Source organism: Pleurodeles waltl, chromosome 7 (genome assembly GCF_031143425.1).
Source record: "Pleurodeles waltl isolate 20211129_DDA chromosome 7, aPleWal1.hap1.20221129, whole genome shotgun sequence".
Lineage (NCBI taxonomy): Eukaryota > Metazoa > Chordata > Amphibia > Caudata > Salamandridae > Pleurodeles > Pleurodeles waltl.
The window spans coordinates 1,132,493,467-1,132,514,416 of NC_090446.1; the positions used below are offsets into that span (position 1 = coordinate 1,132,493,467).

Genomic DNA, 20,950 nt, shown 5'->3' on the forward strand with positions numbered 1-20,950 from the left:
GCAGACATGTTTTTTTTCTCCCCATCAAGGAGCCATACAATGTCCTGACTAGTGGACAGACATGTCTGTGCACCTGCCAAGAGCCAGCCACTGTATGATTTTCTTTGTATGAGAAGAAACCATCTAAATATATTTCATAAGGCATTCTGTGATTCCCTTTCATGGCTTTTATATCAGCAGGACAGCGAAAAGAATAATAAATAGCTTATGTGTGGTAGAACCACATCGGTCCCAGCAGGCATTTCTCGTGGTCAGCAAGTTTCTAACACAGGCAGGTTGTGGCATATGTATGTCTTTTTTTCTCATGTCTTTCTTTACTCATGCTTTAAGCCATGCGCGTCATACCAGCAGCCATTTGCAGCAGCTGAGTCATATTACCCGTCTTTCATGTCTCACAAGGAGTCATCAGGTGCAGGTCTGCGCTCGGTGTGTATGTGGTACCTCTTGAATAATCTGGTCTGAATAAAGAACACCAGCGCTCCTATGCTGTATCAGCTATTGGATTTATAACCAGGAAGAAGAGTCATGGAGGTTGTATGCTGGGCGCTGTTCTGAGTACACCTACTACTGGAAACATATTTGCGTTTTCCTGTCTATCCTCCTTTTCCTGTTACCCGCCCAAAGGAGTTGGTTCAGTTAATACCTGGGAAAGAGAAAATGCCAGGTCGTAAAACTGTCTACCCTCGGTACTAGATGACTTGTTCTTGCCAGACCATTTTGTCATAGTTCTTCATGTGGCAGTAAAGCACAAAACAGAGACCTACGACCTCTATGCCATAATACATTCTAAATTCATCAAGGAGAGGGAGGCCAAATTGTTTACAGCCCCTCCACTAACCTGCAAACTAGTCCTCTTAAATGGGAACCAAGATCGACTCTCACAATGAAACCAAAGTGAAGAAGGTATTTATTTACTCCTGAAAAGTTCCAGACGTTTGCAGAGTCATGTGCTTTTCCAGGCTTTATGATAAATAAAAGGAGTCAGAAGCAGACAATTTACTTCTGCATGTTGACTCGGATATTGGTATTTTTATAGACCACCAGGATGTATGCAGTGTATATACGTCACCGGAATTTCAGGATACATATGTTTACCCTTCTGAGGAATTTGACTCCTTTGCAGAAGTTGTTCATAAGCCTTTCATATCTCTGAACCTCCATCTTTGGACTGTAGAGAAAAATATTGAGTCTGTTTTTAAACATATAACCCTCTTCTGAGCAAGTAGTTAAGCTTTCACTGTCATTTAATGAAGCCTTATTGTTCCTGTTTCAGCAGTTTAGGAGAGACCACGTTCAGATCCTGCAATGTAGAGGTAGGTTGAGAGAAAACACAGGCTCACATATTTAGACCTCAAATTGTCCATCCTCTTTTAAGCAGCACGTAGTTTCATACAGCAAAGTGTACGGGCCTCCCTTGCCAAGTCTAAATAGTGGAATAAACAAAAAAGTGGAACAAGGATCAGAACTTTTCTTACTTCTGAATGAATATTTCCTTGTCACAGTTCCCTATCTGTTGCAGGAGGTCTGATTGGACCCAGTGATCCGCCAAAGACAGTGTCTGAGATGTTCGTGCACTGAGTCACTTCCTTGTTTTGAGATCTGAAGCTGCCAGTGACCTCTGCTGAGATCAGTGGTGTGCAGGAGATTCCTCCACTAGTAAAGTTGCCTTTGGAGTGTTGATTGATAAAGAGTCTGTGTGAGAAGGTAGCCTCTTTCTAGCCTTGTTACCCCCACTTTTGGCCTGTTTGTGAGTGTATGTCAGGGTGTTTGTCACTGTTTTCACTGTCTCACTGGGATCCTGATAGCCAGGCCTCAGTGCTCATAGTGAAAACACTATGGTTTCAGTATGTTTGTTATGTGTCACTGGGATCCTGCTGGTCAGGACCCCAGTGCTCATAGGTTTGTGGCCTATATGTATGTGTCACTGGGACCCTGTCACACAGGGCCCCAGTGCTCATAGGTGTGCATGTATATGTTCCCTGTGTGGTGCCTAACTGTCTCACTGAGGCTCTGCTAACCAGAACCTCAGTGGTTATGCTCTCTCATTACTTTCAAATTGTCACTAACAGGCTAGTGACCATTTTTACCAATTTACATTGGCTTACTGGAACACCCTTATAATTCCCTAGTATATGGTACTGAGGTACCAAGGGTATTGGGGTTCCAGGAGATCCCTATGGGCTGCAGCATTTCTTTTGCCACCCATAGGGAGCTCTGACAATTCTTACACAGGCCTGCCACTGCAGCCTGAGTGAAATAACGTCCACGTTATTTCACAGCCATTTTACACTGCACTTAAGTAACTTATAAGTCACCTATATGTCTAACCTTTACCTGGTAAAGGTTAGGTGCAAAGTTACTTAGTGTGAGGGCACCCTGGCACTAGCCAAGGTGCCCCCACATTGTTCAGAGCCAATTCACTGAACTTTGTGAGTGCGGGGACACCATTACACGCGTGCACTACATATAGGTCACTACCTATATGTAGCTTCACCATGGTAACTCCGAATATGGCCATGTAACATGTCTATGATCATGGAATTGCCCCCTCTATGCCATCCTGGCATTGTTGGTACAATTCCATGATCCCAGTGGTCTGTAGCACAGACCCTGGTACTGCCAGACTGCCCTTCCTGGGGTTTCACTGCAGCTGCTGCTGCTGCCAACCCCTGAGACAGGCAGCTGCCCTCCTGGGGTCCAGCCAGGCCTGGCCCAGGATGGCAGAACAAAGAACTTCCTCTGAGAGAGGGTGTGACACCCTCTCCCTTTGGAAAATGGTGTGAAGGCAGGGGAGGAGTAGCCTCCCCCAGCCTCTGGAAATGCTTTGTTGGGCACAGATGTGCCCAATTCTGCATAAGCCAGTCTACACCGGTTCAGGGACCCCTTAGCCCCTGCTCTGGCGCGAAACTGGACAAAGGAAAGGGGAGTGACCACTCCCCTGACCTGCACCTCCCCTGGGAGGTGTCCAGAGCTCCTCCAGTGTGCTCCAGACCTCTGCCATCTTGGAAACAGAGGTGCTGCTGGCACACTGGACTGCTCTGAGTGGCCAGTGCCACCAGGTGACGTCAGAGACTCCTGCTGATAGGCTCCTTCAGGTGTTAGTAGCCTTTCCTCTCTCCTAGGTAGCCAAACCCTCTTTTCTGGCTATTTAGGGTCTCTGTCTCTGGGGAAACTTTAGATAACGAATGCATGAGCTCAGCCGAGTTCCTCTGCATCTCCCTCTTCACCTTCTGATAAGGAATCGACCGCTGACCGCGCTGGAAGCCTGCAAACCTGCAACATAGTAGCAAAGACGACTACTGCAACTCTGTAACGCTGATCCTGCCGCCTTCTCGACTGTTTTCCTGCTTGTGCATGCTGTGGGGGTAGTCTGCCTCCTCTCTGCACCAGAAGCTCCGAAGAAATCTCCCGTGGGTCGACGGAATCTTCCCCCTGCAACCGCAGGCACCAAAAAGCTGCATCTCCGGTCCCTTGGGTCTCCTCTCAGCACGACGAGCGAGGTCCCTCGAATCCAGCGACACCGTCCAAGTGACCCCCACAGTCCAGTGACTCTTCAGCCCAAGTTTGGTGGAGGTAAGTCCTTGCCTCACCTCGCTGGGCTGCATTGCTGGGAACCGCGACTTTGCAAGCTTCTCCGGCCCCTGTGCACTTCCGGCGGAAATCCTTCGTGCACAGCCAAGCCTGGGTCCACGGCACTCTAACCTGCATTGCACGACTTTCTAAGTTGGTCTCCGGCGACGTGGGACTCCTTTGTGCAACTTCGGCGAGCACCGTTTCACGCATCCTCGTAGTGCCTGTTTCTGGCACTTCCCCGGGTGCTACCTGCTTCAGTGAGGGCTCTTTGTCTTGCTCGACGTCCCCTCTCTCTGCAGGTCCAATTTGCGACCTCCTGGTCCCTCCTGGGCCCCAGCAGCGTCCAAAAACGCCAAACGCACGATTTGCGTGTAGCAAGGCTTGTTGGCGTCCATCCGGCGGGAAAACACTTCTGCACGACTCTCCAAGGCGTGGGGGATCCATCCTCCAAAGGGGAAGTCTCTAGCCCTTGTCGTTCCTGCAGTATTCACAGTTCTTCAGCCTAGTAAGAGCTTCTTTGCACCAACCGCTGGCATTTCTTGGGCATCTGCCCATCTCCGAGCTGCTTGTGACTTTTGGACTTGGTCCCCTTGTTCCACAGGTACCTTCAGACAGGAATCCATCGTTGTTGCATTGCTGATTTGTGTTTTCCTTGCATTCTCCCTCTAACACGACTATTTTGTCCTTAGGGGAACTTTGGTGCACTTTGCACTCACTTTTCAGGGTCTTGGGGTGGGTTATTTTGCTAACTCTCACTATTTTCTAATAGTCCCAGCGACCCTCTACAAGGTCACATAGGTTTGGGGTCCATTCGTGGTTCGCATTCCACTTCTGGAGTATATGGTTTGTGTTGCCCCTATCCCTATGTTTCCCCATTGCATCCTATTGTAACTATACATTGTTTGCACTGTTTTCTAAGACTATACTGCATATTTTTGCTATTGTGTATATATATCTTGTGTATATTTCCTATCCTCTCACTGAGGGTACACTCTAAGATACTTTGGCATATTGTCATAAAAATAAAGTACCTTTATTTTTAGTATAACTGTGTATTGTGTTTTCTTATGATATTGTGCATATGACACTAAGTGGTACTGTAGTAGCTTCACACGTCTCCTAGTTCAGCCTGAGCTGCTTTGCTAAGCTACCATTATCTATCAGCCTAAGCTGCTAGACACCCTATACACTAATAAGGGATAACTGGGCCTGGTGCAAGGTGCAAGTACCCCTTGGTACTCACTACAAGCCAGTCCAGCCTCCTACAGTCTGGTTGGATGACATCCTGAGTTTAGGGGTGACACAATGTAGCTAAAGAGAACACACAGAAGCCTGTCACGGGAACCACCAGTGTCCTCCTGCATCACTGCTTTGTTATGGCAACAACAAGATTAATGTATCCTCTTATGAACAGGAAGGAATCCCTGGTGCTGGGCTAGTGATTGTTTCCTCTGGTTTATGACCTCGCCTGCATTCGTTTCTTCTCTCTTTGTATCTTAAACTCAGAGCTGTCATATCCAAGCACTTACTCCTGCTACAAATATAGAAGTAGTTCCTGCAGAGAGCAAACTCCCTCACATGAATTCTAAATAAAAATAAGCAGTAGTGCAACCTTATGCCATTGTGAACCTTTGGTGGAAGGCGTGGTAACCCTAGGTTGCCTAACTTAATTCAAGGTGTATTCTTGCTGCTGAAATCCCTGGAAGGTATTGCAGGATCCTACGTATAGGTCTCCTCAGGGGTAAACTGCCTGGAGTCTTTCTTGTCTTTTCCTTTCTTGTTGCCTTCTGCTCTTCACACACTCTCTCTCATTCTTCTGTGGCCTCTTGCTCGTCTCACACTCTCTCACCCTGTTTTGTGCTCCTCCCTCTGTGACATTTTTGCTCTCTTCTGCTCTTTTTGTGCCTCTTTTCTCTTTCCTCATACTTTCTTCTGTGCCACTTTCTTTTGTGCCATTTTTACTCAGCTTTCACTAATTTCTCACCCTCTTTCCTGCCTCCCGTGCACCCTTTCTCCTCTCCTGTTCCTTACCTATTTCTCCCACGCTTCCACTCTGTCCCGTGCTGTACCTTAGCTCTGGCATCTGCGCTCCTCCCCCTTACAGGGCCTACTTAATGGCAGCCACAGTTTGCCAAATGCAAGCCCGTCTGAGCCTATCCGTGCCTGGATCGTAACCAGCGCCACAAACCCTGGCCCTCCCACCCCAGGACACTACTCTGCAGAGCGCCTCTGATCCCTGAAACTGGGACACCCATCCATGAACTGCTACAAGTCTGCCCTGCACCACACATCAACAATGCACTTTCCATACCTACCTGGAAGCACGTACTCCAAGACAAGCTTTCAGGCCTGATCCTTCACACCGGCTTGCTTAGCAAACACACCATGAAAAACTGGTACATCCTACCCAACAAAACCCCGGATCTCCCCTTCCTCACGGGAACATGGCTGACCCCTGAGTCAGCATCTGACAACACCACAGATATCTCTGCAGGATACAGATCCTCGCAGCAAGACTGCCAACACAGACCAGGAAGAGGAATCATAATAATTTTTTTCAAAGACGTCTTCAGCTGCACCACAACCACAGAAGGCTCTATCTCTTTGTTATGTTTTCTTCTTTCTTCCCTCTTTTGGGTAACCTGCATCTCGATTCTTGATCTGCCCAAGAGGATATTATTTGGTTTGATCGAAATCTGTAGCTTGCTTTTATGTATCTTTTTTCACCTGTTGCTATGGTTACATGAATTTTGATTGTGTAATGCCCCTTTAAAAATCAATTCAAATATTGTTTTTAAAAAAAATAACAGCCAAAGAAGCTGCAACCCCCTACATGGAGCATTTACACATCTACAACATATATGCTCAGCGAAAGCCTCATATATCGACCACCGGGAACCAAGAGCCAAATTTATCACCCCTTTTGCCATAGACTCCAGCAGCTCCATTCTACTAGGAGGCTTCAACTTCCACCTTGAAGATAAGAGTGGCTCCAACACTAATGGACTCCTCAAAAGCGTAGAGAACCTGGGATTATCACAACACATCACAAGACGCACACACTCGCTGGGCACACTCTTGACCCTGTCTTCACCACTTTCAATAACATGGAAATCAAAGCAACCACACCGCTCACCTGGACCTACCTTGACATCATTCGATTCCGTATCAGTATTCCCCGCCCACCAAGATCCACCACCATGAACACAACCAAATGAAGTTAAAACAACATCCAGCACTCTAAGTGGATAGACACCCTGCATCTCTACTAACCAAACTTCACCAACGACCTGTGTAATAACATAAAAAATCTGGACAATTGGATCACAAAGTGCACCGACTCCCTGGCACCCGAGGACCACTACTCACAGAGAAAAGAATGGAAACAAGCCAGCTGGCACATGGAGTAACTCCGCACAACAAAACAACACTGCAGGCAACTGGAATGAAAATAGAGAATGAACCACCTGGAAGATGTCAAAAAGACTTATAGACAGCCCTGAGACACTACCACCAACAAATCAAACAAACAAAGTAGAATGCCCCACCAGAGCCCACAGACAATAGCTCCAACAGTGGAAAAGACATCTTCACAGTCATCAAAGACTTCACTTCTCTAGTCACCGCCACCAACTGCGTCATCCCCTTGCCGGAGCTATCTGATAACCCCTCTGACTTCTTCAGTGACAAAATCAAATACAACAACTTCGATCCTCAACCAAACCCCTACACCATCGCCTCCCAGCAAACACCCATGGCATTAAGCTGATGGCCTGAAAAACACTCATCATGGAAGAAGCGGCCATGATCATGAGAACCATCCTTTCCTGGGCACCAACTGGCCCACCACATTCACATCATGGGAGCCACTCCCATCAGCAAAGTCCTCACCCGCATCATGAACACTTCCATCACTTCTGAGACATTCCAAAATGCCTGAAAAGACGTAATGGTCAACGCATTGCTCAAGAAACCCTCAGCAGACCCTGCACAGCTAGCAAATTTCTGCCCGATCTCCCTTCTACCCTACCTGGCCAAAGTAATGGAAAAAGCCATAAATGCACAGCTCTCCTACCAACTCAATGCAGACTAGCTTATTGACAAGTCGCCATCAGGTCTTCGGCCAAACCACAGCACAGAGACTTACCTCATCGCAGCAAACAATGACATCAGGATGATCCTAGACTGTCGAGATGCAGGAGCCCTGATACTGCTTGCTCTTTCTGCCACCTTCGACACAGTTTCCCACCCACAGTAGTTCGAAGACTACTCGAACAAGACAGGCATACAAGGACGCACAATAAACTGTATCTGTTTTTCCCTCTTGGAAAGGACACAAAGAATCAACCTATCCCTGTACACTGCAAAGGCCAAGAAATTCATCTGTGGAGTACCCTAAGGATCATTCTTAAAGCCCAACCTATTCAATATTTACATGACCCTCTGGAGGACCTTTTTAGATCTTACAAAATCAACTTGCTCCTGCATAGACAATGCAGAGCTAATAGTCTCCCTGTCAGACAAGAACCCCACCACAAAAAACAACTTTGCCACATGAATGACCGCTGTTACCTCATTGATGAAAACAAACTGCCTCAAACTAAACACAGACAAAATTGAAGTAGTGTGCGTCGGAAAGAAAACATTCCCCTGGGGCTCCACCAGTGGCCTGCTAACCTTGGACCCTCACCCACCCCCATACTAAAGCAACAAATCTGAGAGTCATTCAAGATGACATGCTCAATATGACAGCCCAAGTAAACGCAGTGACCTCCACCTTCTTCCACATCCTCAAGATGATACAAAGGATCTTCAGATGGCTTCTGGAAAACACTAGGAAAGCAGTCACTCAGGCCTTGATTACCAGCAGACTTGACTGCGGAAATCATTGAAGAGCTACTGAACTGTCTCCAGACCGTTCAAAACACTGCAGCAAGACTCATACTTAACCTCCCTCTTTGCACCCACAACACGCCACACCTCAGGGAACTACACTGGCTCCTGATCCACAAATGCACCTAATTCAAACTACTTACACACATACAAAGCACTACACAGAACTGACCCTGTATATCTAAACAGCGGCATACACTTCAACTCACCTCCCAGATATCTCCGCTTAGCTGGACTGTCACTAGGAAGCATACCTCACATCTGAAACGGCACATCTGGAGGCCGTGCCTTTTCTTATCTCTCCAGCAAAGCATGGAATGACCTTCCTCACCGCATTAGAGCCTTTTCTCTGCTTCTCGAGTTTTGCAAGAAGCTGAAAACCTGGCTCTTCGACTAACCTCTCCACGCTTCAGCTACCTTCCTCCTGCTAAAGTGCCAGGATACCCTTACGGATGATTAGCACACAATGCAAATAACTATAACATAACAGGTCTGTAGAATCCCATATCTTGAAAATGGCTGGAGAGATAAGTGTGGAGGTTGGGAGGGTCTGATTTTACTTATGGTTATAAGGTTTGTCTTTTATGCTTGACCTCATTTTCACTACTTTGTCTTGGTAGCAGGAAGCTGAAATTTAATGTGTTTCTGCATATTCATATTCATTTCTGCATAGGTTTGATTAGGGTGGTTATGCTGTGTTGTATTTACTTTGGTAGTACTCGTCTTTTTCCCATTAAACCAGAGTTTAACAAATGAATGAATGATCATGACTTTGTTTTGCCTTTTGTATCCTGATGCTGTATTCTCCCAACTCTTCATGTACGCATTCCTGAGATACTTCCTCATACTAGCTGAGGTGGTTAACTTAGTCAGTAAGAAACTTGCAGGAAAACATAAAGGGACCTTTCACCTTTGTGTTTAAGGGTGGTATGGACACTCAACACTAGACTTTTCAGTGAAATGAGGACATGCGTGTTGTTGCCAAGCTCACTTTCAAACATAACAGCTATCAGTCCCAAAGTTACCTCATCCGAAATGTGGGAGAATCTTGACTAGCGGGAGGTAGCAAAAGCATGGAGGTATTCAAGTTCTTTTCACCCTACTCTAAACCTCTGCAAGGAATGTGATCTACCAGACGCATGGGGAGGATGTCAGAATTGCTTTCAAGTTGGAAGGAGATTATCTTGGATTAATGCAGAGGTCTTTAAACTTTTTAATGCCCCCCAGCGGGAAAACAAAATCACTCTGCCCCCGTTAAGATTGCAGCCACTAGAGAACCACGAGAAAAAACAGCAATGGGTTGATACTGCTTTTCAAGCTAAATGTCAGCCTTTAACCATGTGTTGTCATGACATGCAGTAGGCTTGGTGGCCTTTTGATAGCCCATCAGTAGCAATATCTGTCTTGTGGAATAGGTTTATCTCAAGCGTGCTTGTTGCATAATTCTCCCTGTTCTGGAGTTTTGCTATCACATTGCAGAAACAGCTTAGTAGAAGCCCTTCCACTGATCCTTTTTTTGTGAGATGTACATGAATACATGCAGAGTCTTTTGTGTTTTGAACATCTGCACCTGTATAGAATTTAAAGGGGAAAGAACTTTCGAGGGTATGTCCTCGTGAAGGATGTTTAAATACCACTCTTGTACTTGTGTTTTTTTCTAATTAGGAAATAACCACCAACTATGTTCAGTTTAAATGCATTGCATTACAAGGACTTCAGGCTCATATGCACTTGTGATGGTTTATTTCACCACCATGGTTATGCGCTTGTGTGCATGCTGTCTTTTTGAGATGATGCTGTTCAGATTTGCATAAATTTGTGTTTCTGAGATATTTTAGCCTTTGTTGACCGTCTGTTACGAATATCTGAGGATCAAAGTATTAGGTTAACTTGAACCGGGAATTTTTGAGTTTTAAACCGGTAAATCTGGTTCCATGCGTTAATTCCTCAGTCTATACGGTTCAACTCATGCACTTATTCCTCATTCCATGAGGTTCAGCATATAATTGCATGGAACTTGCTTTGTGTTACTGCATGCTAATATAAATTTTGCATGCGGATTTATAAACATATAAGTGCATTTGTTATAACATCCGTAGTCTTTATTGACATCAACCTCTCACAAATAGTAAAAACAAGAGGGTATGTTAAGACCCTTGGACCCAGATTTAACAAAGTCATGCAGTGCAGTGCTGCAGTGAAAAATGCTGCGCTGCTTGACTAGGAGAGAGAATGAGAACGTCATATCTATAGTTCTCTCCTATCCTCTTCCTGGTGCCGGTGCTGATTTTAGCTGCCGTGCCCAACACACCTTAGCGCTATAGTGCAAGAGTGTGTGCAAGAGTCTAGCATAGGTTTTGTACTGAAGGTTCAGTGGTGGCTGGTGACATTTGAAAGTGGTGGGGCGTAAAAGTCTGGGTATGACTTTTATCAAGCGAGTGAAGCGAGTAAGCTCAGTGTGGGGAACAGGGTGGGACCTCCTCCCAAGAAAAAAAGTTGAAAAAAGATTGATAAATGGTACATCTGAAAGGAAATAAATTTAGTGAGAAAGCAATGTTTATAAAGCAGTGGGGTTGTATAGTCTTGAAATATTATACACATTAAAAACGACCCCATAACTTACTGCATTAATATGTTCAACCTTGATTTTAGGATCAAATCTTTTTGTTATTGTTTTATAGAAAAACCAAAACATACAAAACATCGCACAGCACAGGGCCGAAATGATATACATCAGCACAATGACACATCATAGTTTCATACAGAGGATCCTGTTGACATGGACCTCCGAAGGGCCCCCTCCTTACTAAGTCATATGCCGATGACAATAATCAATAGTCCCAAATAATTCAGCCCCGCCATTAAGAACCACACAAATATAAATAAAACAACAAAAAAAACATTACAACAGTACCTCCCAAAGAGACCGTGTCGTCCATCTGTCCCTCCCCTCCCTGACCCCATAATATCAATCTCCCTTCCCCTCCGCCACCCTCTCTCGCGCCCAATCTTGTAATTCAGATCAACCTCAAAACTCTTAGGTAGGTCAGGCATGTCAGCTCAGTAAATTCTACAGAGAGAAGCCGAAAAAAAGGCTTCCACAGCGCACCCAAGTCTTCTGACCGCTGCTGGGTGGCCAACGTAAGTTTCTCCATTGCGAGGAGAAACCAGAGCTTCTGGATCCATGCGACACGAGTCGGAACTCTATCTGTTCCCCAGCGCTGCATTGAGCACCAGCGCTATCTGCCTCCCCTTTCGAGATCGTAACGGAAAAGTAAGGGGATTAGGCAGCCCCAATTGGATATACGATGGGAATCTCGGAAGCGTGACCTGGAATGCCACATCTATCTCATCTATAATATTTCCCCAGTAACGATGTAACTTGGGGCAGTGCCAAAGCAAGTGTACCAGTGTGCCCGTATCTCCACAGCCTCTCCAGCAAAGGTCTGTCCTAGCCTGATCCCATGCATGCACTCGCGCCGGAGTATAGTACCAGTAGGAGGCGATCTTATATGATGTCTCTGTCCCTGCCGCGCTGTAGGCTGTATGGTGTGTTCTATAGAATATGCTATCCCATTCCTCGTCTGAGAAATCCCTCTCTAGCTCCCTCTCCCACCTCAGCTGGCCCTTTGACTTCGGCGGACGGCTCGCTCCTTGTAGAAGGTGATAGAGCTCAGAGATAATTCTCTTATCATCCTTCTTTAAGAACAACCATTTCTCAAATGGCGTGAGAGGCCTATCTATCAACGCTCTGTTCGCCGGCAAGAGAGCCCAGTGCCGAACCTGGTAATACATTAGCCTGTCTGCCTCAACTAAGCCATAGGCCTCTCTCATCTGATCAAAGGACAAAACCCCATGCTCGACAAAGAGACTTCCCACTCTCCTACAGCCCCCTTCATACAAACATCTAAGGCCTTCCAGGCGCAGTCCAGGCTCAAAATCAGGATTCGCACCTATGGGGGTCATCGGGGAGGGAAAATAAGTCAGCTCCGAATGACAAGCCACTGCATCCCATACTCGCAACGTTGTCCCAGTAATCGGGGAAATATAGAGACCTCTAGCCCTATGCCTACGCCGAGCCAAGGCTCCTTCCAAATATGAGAGTCAGCCACCGCCTGGTCCATAAAACACCAATGTTTCTCCGGAAGTGGGCGACTCCACTCTACAAGAAAGCGGAGTTGGGCTGCCTGGAAATATCTCAGGAGGCACGGGATCGCCAGCCCCCCACTGCTCTTGGGATGGTATAAAACCTGCCTCGCTAAGCGCGGCGGACGACCCTCCCATATGAATCTCAAAACCGCGGATTGGAGGGTAGCAATCGTCCGTGGGGGCGGGGTCAACGTGAGTACCTGAAATATATATAATATTCGTGGTAGTACTGTCATCTTAACCGCGGCCACTCTTCCCAAACAAGATAGCTTATGTTTACCCCATACCTCCAGATCCCGCTGTATATCTCGTACCAGTTTCTTGTAATTTAGGTTCGCCGTTTTTGCAGCAGACGTAGCTAACTCAACCCCCAGATAGGAAAGATGCAAAGACGACCAAATAAAGGGGTACCTCGCACGCAAATCTTCCTCATGATCCGTGCTCAAAAACAGACTAAGGACCTGGGACTTCTGCATGTTCACTTTAAATCCCGAAACCCGGCTAAACTCACCCAACAACTCCATAAGCGCAGGCAAAGAAGTGGCAGGCTCTGCAAGGTTGAGAATCACATCGTCTGCGTATAAAGTAATAAGGTGGTGATCTCCACCAAATTTCACGCCAGTAACCAGGGGGCTATCTCGCAAGCGCTGAGCAAAGGGCTCCATGTATAGCGCAAATAATAGGGGGGAAAGTGGGCATCCCTGTCTAGTCCCACGCTCAACTGAAAACGACGCAGAGAGCACCCCATTGACTTGAACCGCTGCCCTATGAGAGCGATAAGCACATTGGATCCAAGATCGAAAACCCGGACCCAGGCCAAAACGCTTCAAGACCGAGAAAAGATATGGCCAATGAACCCTGTCGAACGCCTTTTCAGCGTCAATTGAAAGAAAAAGCGCCTCTCTACGAGATCTATCCATTTTTGTCTATCAGGTGTAAGCGGTTTCGTATTATCACCGCATTGCCGATTTGGAATGGAACCTGACTGATCTGGATCAATGAGACCCGGCATATAATGATTAAGGTGGAAGGCAAGTATCTCCGTAAATAATTTGGCATCTATGTTCAGAAGCGAGATCGGCCTATATGAAGCACAATCCTCTGGGTCCTTGCCCGGCTTATGTATAACAGTAATAGTGGCGTCCAGCATACTAGGCGCTAGGGTCCCCGTCGTCTGAAAGGAATTAAAAAGTCGGGTGAGTAGCGGGGCTAGTTCAGCACAAAAGGTCTTGTAAAACAACGCCGTGAACCCATCTGGGCCAGGGGACTTCCCTTTCTTCAGTCGGGAAATCGCCGATACCATTTCTTCTGGCCGTATCTCCTGGTCCAGAGACATCGCCTCCCTTTCCCCAAGAGGGGCGACCGCCACCCCCTCCAAATAAGAGTCCAGAGCCACCTCGTCCCGCGCATCTGCCACATACAAGCCCCGGTAAAACCCCGCAAAGGCCTCCGCAATCTGATCACTCACACCGGCCGCATCACCAGAGGGGGAACGGATCAGCGTAACCGTCGACGCAGCGCGCTGTGCTCGCAACCGGTGCGCCAACAACTTTCCACATCTATTACTCCCAATGTAGTACTTGTGCTTAAGATGTGCTACTGCGTACTCTGCCCTATCCCAATCTAATCGCTTCAGCTGGTGTCTCGCCTTCTCGAGCTCTTGCCAAATTCTGGGCGCACCAGTCGATTTATGGGAACGCTCCAGGACGGCCACTCTGTGTTCTAGCCTTTCTCTCACTTCCCTCCTCGCTCTATTATCCCTCGCCGACAGTGCCATAACCTCTCCCCGCACCACTGCCTTTAGTGCCTCCCAAACATTTTCCATAGAGGTGCTGCCGTTATCATTAAAGGCAATATAGTCCACAATCGCACGACGAAGCGACTCCACTGCTGACTCACTCTGAAGCAAGGAGTCCTTAAAGCGCCAATTCGGTGTGCTGCCGTGACCTACCTCCATAGCCAGTTCAACAGTAATAGGGGCATGATCAGTCAAGGCCCTGGGTTCAATCATAGCCTCTCTAACCCGGGACATGAACTCTTGCGAAGCCAAGAAAAGATCCAGCCAGGCATAGGTCTTGGTCGCCGCAGAATAAAAAGAATAATCCTGCAGAGTTGGATGGGACTTCCTCCAGACATCCTTAAGCCCACACTCCGCCAACCATTGACGCCCCATCTCTGACACTGCCCCAGTCTGTCCAAAGCGTTGGCCCGAGCGATCAAGCTCATTGTCCATTACTAGATTGAAATCCCCCCCTATTAAAATAGCGCTATCTGGCGAGCTAAGGACAGGGGAGATTGACTGTCCCAAAAAGGCCTCTTGCTGGGCGTTCGGGGTATAAAGGGAAGCAACAGCAAAGAAAAATGCCCCAAGCCGCATTCTAACGGCCAGGAGCCTACCTGGAATTTCGTGTACCTTTCCAACTATTTCCCCGGCGAACATCCTCGAAAGCAGTATCGCCACCCCTGCATGTTTCGTAGTAGTTGAGGACCAAAACTGCTGAGGGAACCATTGTGAGCACATGCGGAACGTATCTTTATGTAACAAGTGGGTCTCTTGTAATAGGCAAATGTGACCCCCCCCAACTACTCTAAACTCGACAGAATCGCTAGCCGTTTGGTTGGGTTGTTCAACCCCCGAACATTCAAACTCACACATTTAACTGTCATGTCGTCACCGAGGGTAGGTCACCCAAAGGCAAGGGGACACGAGGGTGCACCTCCATGATTACTCCCAGACCGGACTCCCAGGAAAGCACAACAATAAACAACCATTGCGCACAACAGGTGCTCATAACCATATAGTCCTCTCACACTCTTCTCCAAAGAGGAAAAAGTCTCGACTGGGCCGTGGGTCCCCCTCAAGTTCACCTGCCAAGCCCGTCCACCCCGCCGCCCAGGACCCTCCCTGACAGCCCATAGGCAAACAAGTAAGCGACGCCGTGCTAGGCAGTCGTCATCAGACGCCCCAGACTCAGAGATTAGTCCCAGCTGCCACATTGTTAACTGCCGACTTCCGCTCCGATAACTGCTCCGACGCGGTAGGTCTCTGTCGCTTCCTCCTTTTCTCCTTTCTCCTCCAACTCGGTCGGACCTCTCCACTCGGGCCCGGTTGCACGCTCAAGTCCTAGCAACCCTCCACCAGGTACAGGATCCAGTTCGCTTCCGATATGGATTTCACCTGATGGAGCTGACCCTTCCAGTGAAAAATAAGACGGAACGGGTGGCCCCAAGAATATGACACGTCTTGAGCACGCAAATGTTCCGTAATAGGTTTAAATTCCCGACGCCTCTGCAGAGTTCGTGCCGAGAGGTCCTGAAATAATTGAAGCTGGAGCCCTCTAATTTGGATCTGCAGCAGATTGCGTGCCCATTGCAGTATACTGTCCTTAAGCCCATAATTGTGGACACAAGCCAGGATGTCCGGAGAGCGATCTCCCTCACCCCGAGCCCGACCCACCCGGTGCACTCTATCCAACGTGATCTCTCGGGACTCCCCTAGGCCAAAAAGCGAGCGAAATAATTCCACCACGAACTCTCCAATGTCGTCCTTCTCTGCTCCAGTCAGTGCTCCCCTAATGCGGATATTATGCCGGCGTGAGCGATTCTCTAGGTCCTCCACCGTAATCTGGAGGAGATCCTGTTGCTCCCGCAAGCGGATGCATTCTTGTTGGAGATCCGCCACCTCCTCTCCCCGGGAGATTTCACCATCTTCCACCTGCGCCACCCGCTCACCGAGGGAGGTGACTTCTGCTCTCAGTTCTTTCACCTCATGTGAGATATCCTGACGAAGCTCCTGAAGATCGCTCCTGAGTGAGTCGAACAGGGAGGCAAGAAAACCCCTCGTAACTGGGTGCCCCTCGTCATCCTCCACCTCGCCCCTCTCCTCCGGAGCCCTCACAGCAGGTGGCTCCTCCGGCTCTCCGCCCGGTAGCGGACGGTCCCCCGTGAGCATGTCGCTCACCATCTGCTCTCTCTTGCCCTTAGCAGACGCCATCGCTCCAGCACCCTTGTCGCGTCGGGCATCGAGGTCAATCTAGGCCTTCTCAAAAATACACCCGCGGATCACCCCAGGCACAACGAAGGGGCCAACCACCACTAACCTCCTTTCAACGTGGCGAGGCACTTCACCTCTCAGCCGCTCCTTATTTCCTGGCGTCAATAGGGACCTCCAAGGGCCACCCGCCCCGACAGTCCATGGGCTCCGGGTCCCGTCTCACCAGGGGCTGCCCATCGCCCAGGAACTGAATGCCTGGTCCAGCTTCGCCACCAATCACCACTGCACGATGTTGGCACACCTCGCTGCTCGGCTGCTCCTCAAGTTGCGGCGCTGGTAGGATCCCCCGCGGGCCGCCTGCACCGCCGATGCACGGGCCCTCACCTCTTCAAGGGCTGCTCATTGCCCCAAACCAGATGGCTGGTTCAGCAGGAGCCGGCCCGTGCCTCTCGCCGTGGGCCCAGCCCCCACCGTCCCCGGCACCAGTTCTCTGGTCCCCCAGGTGCTCAAAACGGCCCCGCGGGGCACCAGCGGCACTGCGCCCTCCTGGGTCGCCGCCGCACCGCTCACTGGTCCTAGAGCCGCGAGGCTTAAAGGCCGCCACGCAGCCCAAGCCGCCACAGGCCACGCCCACCCGCTCCGGGCGTCAGCACAGGCCCTTTGGCTCCGCCGTCTCACTCAGAGAAGGCGCGGGCGTCCCGAGCCCTCCGGGGCTCCACACCGTCTGGGACGTCTGACACGCTCCGTCGGACCCCCTGCTTCACCCCCACTGGGGCCACAACGCTATTACTGAGGCCCGGGCGGCGGAGCAAGGACGGAACACGTCTGCTCATGCCGCCATGCTGGCCACGCCCCCTCACCCTTGATTTTAATGTGCGAATTGTATGCTGCAACAACTGGGTGTGTGCTTACCCAGTGTCTTGCACTGCATGTGCCATCAACTTTGGAAGAAAATGCTCTAACTAGGCATCAGGAAGCACGCACAGCTGCTGGCTGCAATCAACTATACAGAAATATGTGCAGACATGTCTTTAAGTGGGATGAAAAAAGTGGGGCCCTCTAAAAGGGAACATGCAAAATACATTCTGTGATTCCTATAGTGCACCACACGGCCTGTGTTTTAGTTTCTCACTGAGACATTATTGCATCCAGAAATATAACACAACAACTGACATACACCTGAAACGTGTCAGTACTGTTGGCTTTGTAAATGGTTGTTAGCTGTTTAATGTAAATGAGTAACAACGATTAGTTATAAATAGTTAACATTGGAAATGTTTCAATTCTGAAATTGTGAGATTGTGAATGAAATATTATTGAGGCCTGTGGAAGGAGTAGGGCCTTCAGTTATGTGTGCTATATGTTAGATATGTTTTCCCTTTTTCTCTACACATCTCATTCATCTGCACATTTTCAACCTCCTCCCTCCTCTGCAGCACCCTCTTTTCAATCTCGCCTGAATGCACTTCCTTGCATCTTCCTCATTTTACCACCCCAAACATACACTGCACTCATTCACATTTAAGCACTTTATTTTCTTTAGCTTTTGCCTTCGAAATATATTGACTTGTGTGCAATCCTTCGCACACACTTACACCAAGCTTTAATTGTAACTGGAATACATGACCATTGTTCTGTGGGCTCTGCAGAGGCACCAACATACTGACAGGCACTTTGCTTTGGCTTCAGCCTCAGGGTCAGAGCTCTCAATCAAAGCCCCTCATAAACACCTGGGACAAGTCAAAGTATGCACTATGCAAGAGTAATTAAATGCACGCAAACACAGCATGATAAAAACAGCTAACTCTCTTGGCGAATGCAGCATTAAGTAAAAAATTTGAAATAAGAAAGGAAATAAATCACTTTTTAACATTCATTGTTTGCATATCAATCCATGTGTTTGGCATTAATGCGAAGGGCATAATGTTTGGGCCAGTTTTAAAGCCATACAGCAGATAAGTGCCGTTTCCTGTAAGCACATATTCCCTCCTTTGTTCTTGAGTCCGATATTTGGATCAATTTTGCAAGAGAACAAGAACCCCACTCGTCTTTTGTATCAATTTCGTAAGGGAAAAAATACAGCAGCTCCACTTCTAAAGGAGCCATTAATCAGCATCCAGGGTCCTGGGGTGTCACAGTGTGGGGGAGGTTAGAGTGACAAGGGGTCTCAGCACACTGAAAGAAACACAAGATCAGCATTATAACACTTACTGAAACCAGGGCACAAAATAACACATGCTTGCATCCACTCCTACTGTGTGACGAGTGGGGAAAGGGTGGGATCATGCCTGTGAATGACAGACGTCTGCCCTCATGCAGGGATGAAGACTCTGATGCCTAAAATAATGATGCAAAAAAGGGTCACTGGCCATCGTGGATACTGCCACAGACCACAATGGAAATGAAGGGCTTTAGAGCAGTCAGCCCTGCGTTGTGTGTCACAGCGGAGAAAGTTGATTTACTGCCTGGCTTGTGTCTCCTGCTTCAAGGCGAGGCGGCCCAGGCAGCCTGGGACAGACAGCCCAGACTTAAATGCATCGATTTGTTTAGAGTTATGATCGTTACGATCGCATTTCTGAACAAATCAATCTATTTATTATTTTTTGCTACAAATGTGTAGGAATTTCAGAGGGACGAAGCCCCTCAGCTCTAAAGGAGAAACTGTCCCTGGGAAGGGTACCTTCCAGTACAAAATACTATGTTTAGACACACTTGAAAACTTTTCTCATGTTGTATGTGTGCTACACAGTGCAGCACCCACGGAAAATCAGAAATGGACGGAGAACGCCGGCTTTTAAACAGTGTTAACTTATGATGCAAAAACGTGTCTACTATTGTTTGTTGATAGGGTTTTGTGTCCAAAGGCATGGGTGGTTGCATGGGAATGCCCCTGTACCACCCCATGTAACATTCCCTTGACACTAAGTAAGGCAAAGCAGTGCTTTTGTATTGGAAAGCAAATTAGGAAAAACACATTTTGTGCTGGCTAGCGTCACTTTTAAGACCCTGACCCAGCACAAACGTTTATAAATCTCCCCCTTTCTGCCTTTTATTCGCTCGACATGTTTCTGTCCAAATTAGACTTAATTGGGTCAAATGGCATTCTTCTGTACTTTTGGTTTTCAGTTCCCTACGTTAATTCATAATTTAGGGTGCACTGTTATATAAATTAAACAATAACGTAGAAGGGTGCCAGAAGTAAATCCCCATATTCATTCTATACAACATCATCCAGAAGAGTAGCAAAAACCTAGACCGTGAGTAGGGTATTCCATCTTATTTATTGTAATTGATCAACCAGAAAATATATTGACCACATGTTTCCCAGTAACTAGAAGTGTAAACTCAGAGCTACTGAAATGCACAACTTTTGGAAATCAGTCAGATTAAGTAAGGAAAAGATGAGATGCTTAAGCCGCTTCAGTAGTTCAACAGTATAGATATATACATTGGTATGAATAGAACATTTCAGCATGAGAAATATGAGCAGCAAATTATTTGATTAGTTGCTATGAATATCCTGACTGGTAGGCAGGCTTCCTTTGAAAGGAAGAAGGCACCACTCCAAAATGGCTATTTAGCCTGTGCTCCCTTGCAGAGTCACACAGTGAGTACACTCAGAAAAGTGTCTATACAAAACCTCCTCATCTAAGCAATTGCACAAGCCCTGATAAGTGCCAGTATGCATCCCTGCTTTGCAACATGCCTGCAGTTCTATAGCACTTGATGAAATGGTTCAAGTTGCTGTAGGCTAACCATTTTTGCCACATCATCACAGTCAAACAGTGCGTAGGTGCTTGTCAGCCTGTTTATCCGTATGCTGATTGACTTCAAGGGGCCTATTCACAAACTGCATTTTGATGTGCGTGAAGTAGGACTACAGTAGGACTACTCATGCACTGCAAAGTGCTATTCGCAAACCTGCTGGCAGACACGGTGACTTCTGCCTCTCCTGTCTTTTCTGTGCGGAGATCCACACCCACAAGAAGGAGAGTGAATACTTAACTCCTAAATGGTAGAGGTTTGTTTGAAATTTAAGGAGAGGTTTAGGGAGGAACATGTTAATGCACAAATTCTCAAAAAAGTAAGACAATTGCATTCACAAACGTCACTTCTGAAGTCACTTCAGCCCTGGAGGTATATTTATTTAAATTAAGTTGGATTAACTTTTAAAATTATAAAATAATAATTTAATAATTATAATTGTTTTAACACAGAGATTTATAGTTAAAACAAGTATGCATAATTATAAAATATTTATTTTATTTTAAACGTTAATACATTTAATAAAAAAAGTTTAAACATTTACTAAAAATGAATATTTTAAATCAGTTTAACACA

The 20,950-nt window shown here is 47.3% G+C and overlaps 1 protein-coding gene across 1 annotated transcript in view; it reads left to right on the top strand.

Moving 5' to 3' along the window:
• The window catches only part of LOC138246014 (unconventional myosin-XVB-like), a 794,810-nt gene that overhangs the window by 83,204 nt on the left and 690,656 nt on the right, over positions 1–20,950 (top strand). The window lies entirely within an intron of this gene.